Here is a 13,768-nt window from a genome sequence, read left to right as displayed (position 1 = left end):
AAGAAACTGATTTATTATTTGTGGTAGATGAGGAACAATCACAACCGTTGTGAGAGTGAACTTTCAAAGCCATTCAATTAACCTAGGATCAACCCCCTGGTACCTAAGCACCGAACAGGCAGGCTTAACTTAAGGTAATATGTAAAATATTTATGCAGAAACCAAAAAAGTAAAAGTCAAAATGCAAAACAATAAAAAACCCAAACGGAAATAGAAAAATTTAAGTAAAATGTATTGAACAAAATGACACTAAAATGACAAAATCCAATAAGGGGAATGAGATATGAACTGTAACGCTGTAAGAATCACAAGGTGCCAATGGATGAGGGGCCCGGGCACGGATTAGTCTCTCTGGAGCTGACTGCCAAGTCAGAGGAAACCGGAGGTCACGGCCTGCAAGCACATAGTGGAGGAATTAGACGCAGTGGTCCAAGAAGACATCTAGTGCTCCAGGCTCAGCGTCGATGCTGTTGGGGACCGTGTGGCCTCCAACGAGGATCAGGAGCAAGCCCGGGAAGAGGAGGTGGAGCATCTACAGCAAGAGATACTCCGGTTCAAGGCTCAACAGAGCGATCTCCAGGCACACACAGAAGACCTGGAGAATCGTTCTTGGCAAAACAACATCCGCGTTAATGGAGTTCCACCTAAAGAAGAAGGGCCAGACATCACACAATACCTGCAAGATCTCTTCAGGAGCATACTGGGCGCCCCCACCGGATATTTTGGCTTACATTCCAGACTTTCAACTAAAAGAGTGTATATTACGTGCTGCCAGGGACAAGCAACCACTAGGATATCAGGACCACTCCATAGCTTTGTACCAGGACCTGGCTCTAATACCCCTTCAAAAGTGTTGGGTGTTCCGAGTGGCAGCCACGCGTCTTTGAAATCAAGGAATACCGTATTCTTTGGGTCACCCTTTCCGGCTGATTTTCATATGGCAGGGCAAATTTCTCCAGCTCAGAGCCATGCAGGACACTTGTCAGGTGCTGGGCATCGAGAATCCAATCCAGGAGGAGAAAGAGGGCCCACAGACCAAAACTCCTCGAGAAAGATGGCATAAGGTCTACGGGAGGCGTAGCACAGAGCGAGCGACGAGACCGGACCCCAAGACCATGGAACAAGAAAGACTAGCAGTGCTGGAGACTTTGTCGAAGGAGACATTCCCCCATGATGACACCGTGAATGACTGAGGGACACATAAGTGACATTTGCACGGCTGAGTGGGTGGCGAAGAAGTCTGCGGGGAGCATAGAGACACGGGGAGTGTGAAGACCCGGGGAACTGGACACACACGTTCCCAACTATTCCAACTTCCAAGGACGCGCACGCACGAATTGCGGGCCCTGGACAATTTAAGGTTAATGGGTTTCTAAGTTGGGGTTAGGGAGGGGAGGGTGGAGAACTGGTATGCAGGTTAAAGGCGTTGTAGAGAGGATCAAAGGGCAATGGAGGCCGGGCAGATGGTGGGAGCTCAGGGGGAAGAGGGATCACAGGGACCCAAATACAGGCCAAAGCTGGTGCACTCACTATGACACGCTATTTCCCAGCCCACACTGAAAATTCTCACTTTCAATTCGAGAGGTCTCAACAATCTCAATAAAAGGAGGTCCATCCTTTCCTACCTGGATAACATGGAGGCAGATGTGTGCCTCCTCCAGGAGACACAGCTCCTCTCCATAGATTGGCATAGAATGAGGTCACAACTCTTTCCCCAGCAGTTCTTTTAATCTAACCTGGATAAGAAGGAGGGTGGCTATTTTAGTAGCAAAACGTTTTAAGGGGACAATGGGGGAAAAGGTGGCTGAAACCAAAGAGGCTGATGGGAGCAGGGCCATTGATAGTGTAGGTGTTGGTATGAGTATTTTAGATGCCGAAATTGTGTGGCAAATCGCCAGAGTTACTGCTCCCGCAATCACCCTTCATCCGATATACGATCAATCCAGGGGCTGCCTTAATTGCCTATAGAAAGAAACGGCTCCTCCTCCCCCACCCACCTATACCAATAACCATTTCAAATACCAACCCCACCAGGGATGGTGGTTAAACAGGCCCAGGGGCTCGAATCAGAACAGGTTGTCTAGTACCTCGTGCATTAATGTTCCTGCCGCCCCAAGTATGAATGGCTAATCAGGATGTCCTGAGTCTGCCGCCCGCTGCTTGCCCTTTTGTGTTGGTACTGGCAGGAGTACCTACTTTAAAGAGGGATCAGCATGAGTCATGGGACCAGCTATGCAATAAATGGGCAGACTGGCTATCAAGGCATAGAAGCTTCTATGTATCGGAAATAAAGGATATTAATATGGCACGCAGGGTTGGGTGAGTCAGTGCATCTACAAAAAATATCGAAAGGGACGGTATTCTAATTAACTTTCGCAGACCTTCTTTGGTGAGACACCTACTAGGGGGTGCGAATTCATAACAGCTAATAGCACTAACATATGCGCACTACCCCTTGGTTACTTCTACAAACCAAGTCATGCTCCTTTCACCAACAATTCCTCTTGAATTACTACCTCTATTAGGTTCCAGGCCTTATCTGGATTAGAGACCCAAGACTGACTATCAACTTCTGGGTAAAATACTGATCCTGCTATTAGGTTACCTCATGCCATGCCAGTAACTGAGTGTACTATTCCCACAACCCACTTATCCCCCCTATGCAAACGAAGGGCTCAGCAAGTTAATACCTCTGTATCTTAAGCTGGAATGTTGTACGGTTGTACTCTAAACTTCACTAGCTAGATTATTAAAGACCAAGATATCCTTTTATTTCAGGAAACATGGGCCACACAAGAATTGCATATTGAGGGGTTTGAATGCCATAATATCCTAGCAACAACCCCCAAGCAGGGTCGACCATTTGGGGGTTTATCAATCTGGGTCAATATTAAGACAGGGGGATGCATAAAAACTGTACATACAGATAACAATAATGTTCAAGGCATATTATTTAATAGGGGAATTTCCTTTTGGATAATTAATTTTTATAACAATGATTTTCATTCTGTTCCAAATATGCATTTTATAAATGTGATTAATTTTATTGCATCTATTGGAAAATCCAAAGACTCTTTTAAGTCAGTAGGAATCTGTCTGGGGGGCGATTTTAATGCTAAGCTATCTTTCTCATAGACAAGTGAATATTCACACAGCAGCAGACAAACATGCAATGGGGTAGAGAGCTAATGGACCATTTGACCACCCTTAACTTAATTAATGGAAATTGATGCAACTACAAAAGATAATAGTTAGGGAGAAGTGTGGCTCACTGGTTAGAGGCGGCAGACCCGTAAGCAGAGGACGGCCCGGGACCAGGGTTCGATTCCCGACACGGCAGGGTCGTGGACCAGGGTCAGCGGACTCGATAATTCTCGCCTCGGTGCCAACTCTAGTCAGAGACCACACTCGGCAACTCTGGGCATCAGCTTGCCTCATCTTCACAAATGCCCCCCCAGACCGCCGGGGATGCTTGGTCGCACCTTAGAGATACCCATCAGGGACCATCTCTCAGGGTGAGCCAGGATGGGTTCCCCAGCGGTCGAAGCGTGGAGATACTCCTCCGGGAGTCGATTCCTAGCGCTATATAAACCCGCAATTAAATTAAATTAAATTAAATTAAATGCCCCCCTGAACTGACATTCAGAGGGAGGGTCAGTTTATCTGCAATTGATAATGGTTTTTTACCTCCCCCGCTTTAGAAGCAAGCTTGCTTATAGCCAAAATTATGGCCAGAATCTTTGGTGACCATAACCCAATACAAGTAACGTTACGGATGTCTCCAATTCAAACGCTTCAGACAGAATGTGGTGCTAGGGATCTATCACCATCCACAGATAACCGCAGTCTGGGCTGGCGAGGCCTTAATAAAGCAGACCGATTCAGTTCTAGACCCAGTGGCTATCAGCGCCTTTACCGAACTCAGTGGAGCCATTAAATCCCTGCTGTCTAAACCCATTTCTACAGTACAGCGCGACCCTAGATGGTTCAATCAGGAGTGCTCAATTGCCAACAGGAAGCTCCGCAAGGCCCTATCTCAAAACCCTAGGTGTAATGATTTGGTCAAGTTCTTAAGGTGGGGTACATCCTTTACAACGCAACTTTTACCACGCAGTGCCTTTACGATGCAACTTTTACAACGCAAACCATTACAACTCATTGCGCTGGGGGGCGCTCTAGGATAGGGAATAGATTTAATTTACTATCCAACACCTTCCCTAGTGTCCACGGGGACTGGAGTTGGATTAGTAAATTAAATTATTCACTATCCAGCACTCCAAAGCGCTATACGTTGTAATGGTATGCGATGTAAAAACCGCATTGTAAAAGCATGCGTTGTAACATCATACATCCCCTTAAGGTTGACATATAAGCAGGCTATTGCTAATAGGAAGGAACAGTTATTAGGTGAGCACTGGGATGCGCCCATTAATGCTGCCAGCTTAAATAATGGGAATATATTTTGGACTACCATTAAAGAGGACAACCGTTAACTCCCATCAGCTGCAACATAATGAGCGCTACCTGGGAAAGTCACTTTTCCGCTATTTACCAAGAGCCTGCTTTTTAATCCGACCCTTTTATTAACAGGGTGCCACCTGGAGTCTCATTATCAATAAACGAGGTTGAGGAGGCTAAACCTCAGAGTGCGGGCAATAGAACTCCAGGCCTTGATGTGTTGCCCATCGATCTTATTAAATATAAACTAGATTTTTGGGCCCCACTGTTGTTAAATATTTTTAATAATCTAACCAATGCCCCACTGCCTAAGACACGGTGTACTAGCCCGATCGTTCCCATTTTTAAAAAGGGCGATTGCACACAACCTTGTTGCTGTAGACCGATCTCCCTCATAGAGAACACCCTTAAAATTTTAGGCAGAGTTTTATACACAAAAATGTTAACCTGGGTTTCAGGGGTATCGTTGGCACGAACAAGAAATGTCTTAATCTTAATTTGATCATAGGGACGTATACTTTTGCACAGCACTCGCCATTTTACTTAGCTTTTATGGACCTGTCCTCAGCCTTCGATTTTGTCAATTGGTCCCGTCTACGGTCCATCCTTTAAGAATATGGACTGGATGAGGCCCTTGTTCATTTTTTGGCCTATCTCCATACAGTGAAAACAGAAGTGGTATGCCGTTCTTAACATGTAGTGCAGGTAATGGTAAGAAATCAAAGGATTTAACCAATGTGTGGATGGGCAGAAGCGTTTCCTCCTTTCGGAAAAAGACCCTCAAACACCCAGCCAGCTAGGTGTCCTGCTTCATCATTGGGTCTGCTCCTTATCGAGTCGGCGCTGCAATACCCGATCAGACACCCGTGATGGGGCCTTCTTGGCGCAGATCTCTTTTCCTAACGCCGTTGGGTGTAGTGCGTTTGAGGGCCCTAGAAAAGTGTATATAGTGTAGGTGATGATAATGTGTAGGGATGTGAAAATAAAACCGGGAATAGTGGTCCACTCAGAACAATTTTAATGAGTTGTGGCACTACCCTGATTAAAACCAGAAAAGGCGCACACTCCCACTCTAAGGTATGTGAGATAATGTGCTGGTGAGAGAGGTGAACATGTTTCTTGCCTGATATCTATTAATGGCAATTCTTCAGGACCGAAATAGGATCTACCTACACTTTTTGGTAGTGGTCACAAATTCTGTGAAGTGTAGAAACGACCACCCATACAGCACCGTAAAAAGTGGTACCTGTAGATCTATACCAAAGTCTATAATAAAAATACAATACGACAACATTATCATATCATATCAAAGACATAGCAATATGTTGGGCGCAACATTAAACATCCATGGTGCGTCACACTCCTGCAGAACACAGGTGAGTTGTGACATGCATCAACTGTGATCTGGATCTATTAAAAACGTAACACAGCACACGTCAAGGTCTTAAAAACAGATGGTAGCTGGGTTGTCGAACTCACCCTGATCGGGTCAAAGGCCAACGGCATTGTGTACCGGTGGAGGCAGACACTAAAGTGTAGTGTCCTAGTTAACAAAAAGAGACAATGTAGAGACACCAGGTCCCTCCAACCATTCTCTTGACCCTATCCCCAGTGCCATTGCCATTGACTTCTATACCCATTCCCTTTCCTATTGGACCACTCTGGTCAACCTCTCCCTCTTTCAGGGCTCCCTTCCTGCCTCCTTCAAAACTGGGCAGGTCACCCCTCTGCTTAAAAAACCCACTGCTGATGCGAATGACCTCAACAACTTCCGCCCCATCACCAACCTACCCTTTCTTGCGAAGATCACAGAAAGATGTGTAGCGAAACAACTCTCTCTTCATATCAAAGACAATGATCTACTTGACAATTGTCAGTCCGGCTTCATCCAAAACTGCAGCACTGAAACAGCCCTACTGCAAGTGGTTGATGACGCGCTGAGGATACTCGATTCGGGGGGGGGTCCTGTCTTCTACCTGTCTCAAACCTACAAAACTCCCTAGAAATACTCATAGTGAGTCAGATTAAACCTATAATCAGCAGACTCGATAAAATCATTAATGAGTTACACATGAAAGGAAGGACTCAGGTTAAAACTGTGAATAACAGTGTCAATGGGAGTATCTCCACAACAGTGACCAGCCCAGCCATTCAGCCTGCTATATCAATTGACCACACGATCAGTAATAAGCATACTGTAGCGCATGACACAATACTTACTGATCCCTCTACTCCCACGAATGCTGAATCATGTCAGGGCAGAGGGCCCAGTGTAATTATGGGGGGGGAGGGGGGCAAGTAATTTAATAGCACAAGGGCAAAAGGGAAAACCAGCACACCAAACTAGATGTGAAATTAACTCAAGAGTAGTAAATTCCCTACCCAGTATAAATCTGCCACCTGAGGCCTGTCCTTACGTAGCGGTACTCGGGGGGTTCCAGAACTGAAACCAGAACAGAAAGAATTCTACCCCGAGCTTAAAAACAAGACAATCTTATGGCTGAACACAAATAGACCGCTGGGAGGGATCGAAAGTGGTGAAATCATGAATGTCAGAAGGGTGAACTGGATAGGTAGCAAACACAAAGATCTTGCGGGTAACTGTATAATTGTGAATTTTTGGGACAAGAGACTGTTGGAATATATACTGGCGAGTGGCTCACTACAACTACGAAGTAAAATCAAAACGCTGCCACTGGGATACTTTTACCCCACACAACATGCCCCCTATAATTTCAGACATTACCCGGGGAGAGCAGGCATGGGCCAACCTGTAAATGGGATGGGCAGGTTTGCTACAAACGCTGTGATGTAACAAGAACAAAAGGCTGCCATCTGGGAGAATAGATTCAGCCCCTTATTGAGCCTAGAAGACAATGATTGACCACGAACACATCAGGTCCAAGTCAGCGAGTACATTGATATGGAGGGTAACGCCATAAGTTCATCTAGTGGGGAAGGTGGATATATGAGGCAGAAGAAAAATAATGCACCATCACCAAAATCATAAGGTAGTCAAATATATTCGCCAATGGCAAGTATAGAAAGGGTGATTACTCAGGTGGCCGAAAAGTATCACATGCCTCAAATATCTTGCTCACAGGAGGCAAATTGGAGGGTGGCACCAGCTCAGCATCTGACACAAAATCCTGGGATTGATACTACATCTCCAAGGTCGGAGGGAGGGCCAACATCCGACTGTAACAAAAATCCAGGCAGGGACCCTGAGGGGAGCTGAAAATTCTATCGTGGAATATCGCGGGCTTGGCAGGAAAATTCCACAACAAAGAATGGAGAGAGTACATAGGGGGGTTTCAGATAATTAGTTTAGAAGAAACCTGGGCACTTGATAATAATCCCTTCCATATGGCTGGTTATAAATGTTTCTTTGAGCAAGCGCAGAAAGCTAGCTCAGGAAGAGCCATTGGAGGCCTGGTGGTATATGTAGACCTTAATATGACAGGAGTATGGACGAGCCCCCGTGGTCAGCCCAGAATATACGGGCGCTACGGTATGTAAGACCAGGACTCAGACTAACATTGTTCAATCTATATAATGCAGGGTCTGTAAATGGAAAAAATCAAACGCTGCTAGAACTAGACCACAGACTCCAACAGAAAAGGGACTATGGAAAAATCTTTGGTAGTTGTAGGTGATTTTAATTGTCACCTTTGTCCTTCTTTGTTTCCCCTGAACGCAGATTGGGCCCGATGCTCCATGGAGAAGGGCCCACATTTTGAACACTCCACAGAAGGTTTAGTTCTTAGTAATCTGTTAAGGACGCATGACCTGGAACATACAATAGACTTGGTCAGCCTAGCAGAGGATGGGTCCCTTACTCCAACTTTTAAAGGCAGAGGATGCTCCTCTTACATAGATTATACTCTAGTCTCTAGGCATGTTAAAAAGTCGGTCAGCACAGTAGGGACTGAGTGGAGCGCATTTAGCGATCATAACCCCCTAATTTTAACATTTAAACTGTGGGGTCGCTTTAAGTTTAGCCCCTTGAGGGACAGCGTGTTGAAGGCCACAGATCCAGAAATGCGGCTCAGATGGGCCAAAATCGACGGGGACATTTTTTTTATAAAGACCTAATGTCACAAGGGAAGGCTCTGATAGAGGAATGCTTAGATCCTATGATAGAGGGGAGTAATTTGCTTGGGGCTTTTAGCTCAGTGACCAAGTTAGTAGATGGCTTACTAAAAACAAAAGCCCACAAGAAGATTAATCTGCAGCCAAGGTGGTTTGATGGCAAGTGCTCACGAGCCCTGAGAGACTTAAAACTTAGCTTAAAGGCTAAGCCCAGGGACTCCTACAGAATAGCTCAGTGCAGACGTATGTACAAAAATGCACAGAAACAAAGAAAGACCACCCTACAAACAGAAGCTTGGGCAGATATGAGAGAGGCAGGAGAAAAAAGGGATATGTCCCAATTCTGGAGGATCGTTAATAATCCCTGCTTCTATTTATTTATTTATTTATTTATTTATTATAAAGTTTTGTATAGCGCGAACAAGACCCGTGGGTATCAGAGCGCTTAACATGAAATAAGAAAAGGAAACAAGGTTAACATATGTATAAGCAGTTAGCAAGCAATCGCAGTGAGGTAGATGACATATATATTCGTAGCACATGTGACGTTAGCATAAGTAAATATGCTATGATTAAATAATAACAAAACATGTATATATAACAAATATGAGGTAGCACGGTATAGGTTCATGTATGAGGTAGCACGGTATAAGTTCATGAAAGATGCTGTTCTCCTGTTCAATCAAATCTCCATTCCTATTGGCCTTTGGGTTGTTCCCATATCATAGGATACGTATTCCATTATAGTATTGTCTGTGCCTCCCATTTTGATGGCGTACATGATCTGTACTAAGGCAGTATTATAGCAGATCCATGATCAGTGATCTTCGCTAAGTAATGTATCTATTCATCAGCAGTCTCTTCACTTCCCGTTTGAATGTTACCAGATTCTGGATCTTCCTGATGTTTGGAGGGAGTGAGTTCCATATTCTGGGGGCCGCTCCTGAGAACGCTCTGTCATAGGTTTTTTTCTTTCGGAAGAAGGCTGGTCGTAGTAGCAGCTCCCCAGCACTCCTAGATGGTCGGTTGCCACCGGACAACTGAATTTTCTTTGCTAGATATCTTGGGGTGTTGTCGTGTAATGCTTTATGTGTGATACATGCTATCTTTATTTGGATTCTTGCTTCCAGGATAGCAATACCCCTGAGATCAAGTCGAGCATTTTACAAGAACAATGGGTCTCACATTTTGAGGGATTATATAACCATAAGCAGGATACAGAAATGGATTGTGGGGGGGGGATGCCCAACTGGGAATAGGTATTGAGTTTACCCTCGCAGAAATAACAGCAGGGATCCAAGGCCTCACACGCAATAAAGCGCCGGGCCCTGATGGCACTCCACCTAATTTATACCCGAGTAAAGTAGATCTTTGGGCCCCCATCCTCACCAGAGTGTTAAACACTGCCGTCCAGCTTGTTTTGCCCCGCTCTTGGTCTACCGCGGTAATTGTCCCTATTTTTAAGAAGGGTAACAGGGACAACCCGCAATGTTATAGACCAATCTCCCTGATCGACGTCTCAGCAAAAGTTTTGGGCCGGGTAATTTTGCAAAGGCTTATGGACTGAACCGAGGAACACCATCTAATTACGGACATTCAGTATGGTTTCAGAACAGGAAGGTCCACAAGCGATCAATGCCTTAATTTGTATTTGGTGATCGCTAAATACACTAAAGCTAGCAATGAGGCTATGTATTTGGGCTTCATGGATATGGCTGCAGCCTTCGATCATGTAAATAGGAACAAGTTATGGTGCCTGATGAGGGATATGGGAATAGACCTAGGCCTGATTAACATCTTGAGTGTACTACACCAGGACACAACAGCTAGGGTACGTTTCAACACGGAGGTGGGGAACACAGATCCATTTCCCTGCACAAGTGGAGTGCGACAGGGTTGCATCCTAGCACCCTTTTTGTTCTCGCTCTACATCAACAACCTAGAGAAGGAGTTGCTAGCTCTAAACTCAGACTGCCCTAAAGTGGGATCGCGTCATATTCCGGTGCTTTTGTACGCGGATGTCGCGGTCCTGCTTGCACGCACTCCGAGGGGCCTGCAATGCCTAATTGATGGTTTTGTTAAGTTCATGGGGTGTCTGCATCTGTCAGTAAACCTGAGTAAATCGTTTGTGATACTAGCAGGCTCTAAACCGTGTAATAGGTTCTCCTATAGGATAGGGAACCACACATTAGAGAAGGTGAAGTTGTTCTCCTATCTAGGGTTATTGTTCGATGGGGCACTCAAATGTAGATCCCTAGTGGAGGACCGTTGCTCAAAATTATTCTCCACAAATGGTGCAAAAGCAAACTACGGCCGTAGGCTGGGTCGCTTTTCTCCTGAACAGATCTTGAACCTCTATAATTCAATAGGTTGTGCAAGAGTAGTATATGGGTCGGAAGTCTGGGGTTATGTGAATGTGGAGCAATTGCATGTTGAGGAAAATAAATATATGCAAAGGATTTTAAATGTCCCTCAGTCTACCTCAGCCGCAATTGTACACAGCGAACTAGGAAGTCCTTTTATTGAGGACCAGATTAAGCTAAGACCAGTATTGGCATGGTTGAACACCTGGTCAAATCCCGAGGCAGTCTTAGGTAGACAAATTTTGGAAGACTGCTTGCATAGGGACAAAGGGTTACATATTCCCTGGCTAAATTATGTTAAGATCACCCTGGAAAGCATTGACCGGAAGGATTTGTTCATCAACCCTAAGCTTATTTTACCCTCGGATAAATCCAAAATTAAAAAATTACTATTCAATCACTATGTAAACCGTAGAGCAGCAGGGGAAACAACCAAACAATCTGTAGCTGTCCATAGTCTCATAAAAAATGAGGGCATGAAGCCGTACTTGTATCTGGTACATAATTCACATGATAGATTCCTAATGACCCGCTTTAGGTTTAACCTTTTACCACACCTATTAGCGGACCCTGCAGGATTTACATTAACTATTGCGCAGAAGGGTGCTTGCGGCTGCGACAATAGGTCTCCGCAAGACACCCTTCATTTTGTACTTTTGTGCCCATTTTTTAAATATCCTAGGTGTAAATATTTGTGTTGTTGTGTTGTTTAGTCTCTGGATGTCCTCAATTGAGGTCGTTTCCAGATACAGCTGCGTGTCGTCCGCATATAGGTGAAAGGGGATGTTGGATTTTCTGAGTAGAGAGGTGAGGGGTTCGATATAGATGTTGACGAGTTGTGGGGAGAGTACAGACCCTTGAGGAACACCTCTGATGACCGGGTGGAGGTCGGATTCGTAGCTTTTGATTTTTATTCTCTGTGATCGGTTGTGAAGAAAGGAGGAGAACCATTGAAGGACTGTCTCTTGAAGACCAGCTCTTTCTTGAAGGACCCTTAGCAGTAGATTATGGTTGACTGTTTCGAATGCAGCAGATAGGTCTAGGAGGATGAGAAGGCAGCATTGATCCGAGTCGAGTGATTTGCGTAGGTCGTCTATGACGTTGAGGATTGCAGATTCAGTGCTGCATCCCTTTCTGAATCCCGATTGGTGGGGATCTAGAAGTTTGATGTTTTCAAGGTGAAGGGTTAGCTGAGGGAGAACACATCTTTCCATGATTTTAGCCAAAAAAGGAAGGTTTGAGACCGGTCTGGTTTTGTTTAGATCTTCTGTGTCAAGACCTGGCTTCTTTAATAGTGGTGTGACTTGCCCTACCTTGAGGCAGTCTGGAACGGATCCAGAGCTCAAAGAGCTATTGATGATCTTGCACCATATTGGAGCTAGGACTCGCTTTAGTCCTTTGGTCAGAAGAGGCGGTAGTTGGTCCAGGGCGAGTGCTGAGGGCTTGGATGGGAGTGAATGATGACCACTGTTGTGGAGATTTCATGGAAGCATTGACATGGGTTTTGGGTGTATTGATCTCATTGAGGGGGGAGGGGGTTAAGCCCAATGCTAGGTCTATCTTGACGATTTTGTCGTTAAAGAAGGTTGCAAAGCTGTCGAACCGAGCTTTGGATGCTTGAGTTAAGGGGGGTATAGGTTTGGAGGTCTGATTCTTGATGATGTTGAAAAGCTCTTTAGGCCGGTATTTTGCGTTATCTAAAGCAGAGTAGAAGAAAGCTGGCTTTTTATTCTTGATATGATTTTTGTACATCCTGCGGACTGCTTGGAGTTGATCACGGTGGAGGGTTGAGGGATCATTCCTCCATGTTCTTTCTGCGGCTCTTAAAAGTCTTCTTTCATCGTTGATGTCAGAGGTGAACCATGTTCTAGAGGGAATATTCCTAGCTTTCTTTAGTTTAATGGGAGCAATTTGGTCAAGGGTAAGCGTCAAATTAGTGTTGTAGAGAGAGGTGACATCGTTGGTGGAGAGGTGGTCAGTGGTAGAGGGGAGCAGCAGACTGATTCTTTCTTCTAGGGCCGCTCGTGGAATTTGAGCTGTGTTCCTAACCCGTTTGAGAGTGTCTCGTTTTAGAATTGTTTTGTCCAGGATTGAAAGGTTGATGTGAAAGAGGACTAAGTGATGGTCTGACCAGTCGACTGGGAGGATGTGATCGATGGTGATAGTCTTGCTTTCAGCAATAATGGCGTCAAGGATGGCTCCTTTGTGGTGAGTTTCTTCTAAGCAATGTTGAGTCAGATTGTTCGCTAGGAGTAGGTTGTTTAAGGTTTGAATGAGTGGGTTCTTGGTTTCCTTCCACCTTAGGTTGAGGTCGCCCAGGATTATGTAGTTAGAGTTGCCTAGTGCGCAGTGGGCAATCAAGTCTGAAAGGTGAACCGTGAATTCTGAAGAATTGCCGGGGGGATGATAGAGAAGGTGGCAGAGTGTGGGTTTGGAATCCTGAGTTTTGATGTTGACTGAGAGGCATTCAAAAGAGCTGTAAGCGCAAGAGGAGATTTCCGTGATGGCGATGTTGTTCTTGTGGATGATTGCTATGCCCCCTCCTCTGTTCCCTAGCCTATCCTTGTTGATCATCGTGAAACCAGGGGGAACTAACATGTCCATGATAGGGTAGGAGAGGTTGTTGAGCCAGGTTTCTGTTATGAATGCTATCTGTATGTCATGGGAGAGAATGGCTTCTGAAAGTTTGGATGTATGTTTAGAGGCTGATCTGCAGTTTATGAGCATGCAGTTGATGGGGGATTCTTCTCTGTGTTCGTTCGGTTGGGCTTTAGGCAGGAGGGCAAGGTGGGACGGGGGTCTGGGTGCTCTCGGGGGAGGGTGTTTGCTTCTGAAGCCCGTGATTACTTGGATCG

The sequence above is a fragment of the Lissotriton vulgaris genome, unplaced genomic scaffold (assembly GCF_964263255.1).
Source record: "Lissotriton vulgaris unplaced genomic scaffold, aLisVul1.2 SCAFFOLD_1408, whole genome shotgun sequence".
Taxonomy (NCBI): domain Eukaryota; kingdom Metazoa; phylum Chordata; class Amphibia; order Caudata; family Salamandridae; genus Lissotriton; species Lissotriton vulgaris.
This window is presented reverse-complemented; position numbering follows the sequence as displayed.